This window comes from Aplysia californica, unplaced genomic scaffold, assembly GCF_000002075.1.
Source record: "Aplysia californica isolate F4 #8 unplaced genomic scaffold, AplCal3.0 scaffold00324, whole genome shotgun sequence".
NCBI classification, from domain to species: domain Eukaryota; kingdom Metazoa; phylum Mollusca; class Gastropoda; order Aplysiida; family Aplysiidae; genus Aplysia; species Aplysia californica.
In genome coordinates, this window is record NW_004797594.1 from 176526 (window position 1) to 178541 (window position 2016).

Below are 2016 nucleotides of genomic sequence, written 5' to 3' on the forward strand. Positions count from 1 at the left end.
GCTGCCTTTTTTTTGTGCCGAACATTTCCCTGTATTCGGGACCTTTTAGTATGGGGCGAAAGGTCGAGCCGCTGCTCCAGCGAAGTGGCTGATCCGTGCTCTGCGGATCCGCAATCTGCGTCTGAATTTTGCGATAATTTTGCGGATCTCCGGATCACCCATACTGCTCTGCTATTTGTCCTTGCGTACCGCCTTCCTCGGCTTTTTTAAATTGCCGCTCAAAAGAGGGAAATCTGTCCCCACCAGCACGAGACAGAAGTTTTCTTCTCGCTGCGCGGTGAACTGATTAAAGATAGAGCGGGGGGGGGGGGGGTAACTTTCTCTCTTGGGGGGGGAAAAAAAGAAAAAATATCAGGGGTTGTATTCTTCACATTTTAGAATACTTCTAGTACGAAGATCTCTTTGAAACTTTCAGTATTTCTCCAAAAACAATTGTGGCAGACTGCTATGTAAAGCGTACGAATCGGATTAACGAGTAAATTTCCTCTTTGGAAAGTGGTGGCACAGAGTTCCCCATGTCGTATGGATACGATACTAAAACACGATGTGCGGATAGGGTTAAGTAGTGGCACAGAGTTCCCCACGTCGTATGGATACGATACCAAAACACGACCTGCGGATAGGGTTAAGTGGTGGCACAGAGTTCCCCACGTCGTATGGATACGATAGTTAAACACGACGTACGGATAGGGTTACGTGGTGGCACAGAGTTCCCCACGTCGTATGGATACGATAGTAAAACACGACGTACGGATAGGGTTAAGTGGTGGCATAGAGTTCCCTACGTCGTATGGATACGATACTAAAACACGACGTACGGATAGGGTTAAGTGGTGGCACAGAGTTCCCCACGTCGTATGGATACGATACTAAAACACGACGTGCGGATAGGGTTAAGTGGTGGCACAGAGTTCCCCACGTCGTATGGATACGATACTAAAACACGACGTACGGATAGGGTTACGTGGTGGCACAGAGTTCCCCACGTCGTATGGATACGATTGTAAAACACGACGTTCGGATAGGGTTGATAAATAAATTAAATACAAATTTAGCGACAGACAGACAAGACGGACGAGACAAGAGACACACTGTGAAGGAAAGAAAACCACCCAGGAAAGACGAGCTTGAGCGACCTGATTGGTGAAATCTATCTCTGCAAACTTGTCCAAAAAGTTGTTTACTTGGTATGGTCTGCAACGCGCAGATCTCTTTCTCCGTCTCTTCTCTCTCTCTCTCTCTCTCTCTCTCTCTCTCTCTCTCTCTCTCTCTCTCTCTCTCTCTCTCTCTCTCTCTCTCTCTCTCTCTCTCTCTCTTCTCTCTCTCCACATTTTGTCTCTCTTTCTCTCTCTTCTCTCTCTCTCACACACACACACACTCTCTCTCTCACACTCTCTCTCTCTCTCTCTCTCTCTCTCTCTCTCTCTCTCTCTCTCTCTCTCTCTCTCTCTCTCTCTCTCTCTCCCCCGCCAGCTCAGGTTCGCCCGGGTTGTCAGGTCACCCTGACCCGCCATGTTGACCTTGTTCTCTGTCCCAATTTGTTAGACCACATTATGTAGGAAGTGGCTACCGCTGTCCCACAGACACAGGTTGTCTTTTGTAGATAACATATTACATTATGTGGGTATGAGTGTATGTATTTGAGTGTGTGCGTATGGCGTATGCGTGTGTACGTGTGTTTAGTTACATGTTTAAAACTATCTGTATATTGCAAAACTCAGATAGTATCGTTGATTTGCTTTTACACACGCTGAGGATACTATGGTTATTAATGTAGTATGTTCCTATTTCCCATTCACCACAACAGGATAAAGCACGAGAGAAAATTAATAAGAAATTTTAAAAAGAAATTAGATACCTCTCCCTCGTAGTACTCTTATAATTTTTTCTACTCTTTTTATTCAGATATCAGTGGAAGAATTTGCAGTCAGATGTTCGGGTGCACTTATTTCTTTCTTGCTTTTTTCTGTTGAGTCTCCTCATTGACCAGGACAAATAACGTCCATCTTTATCTAT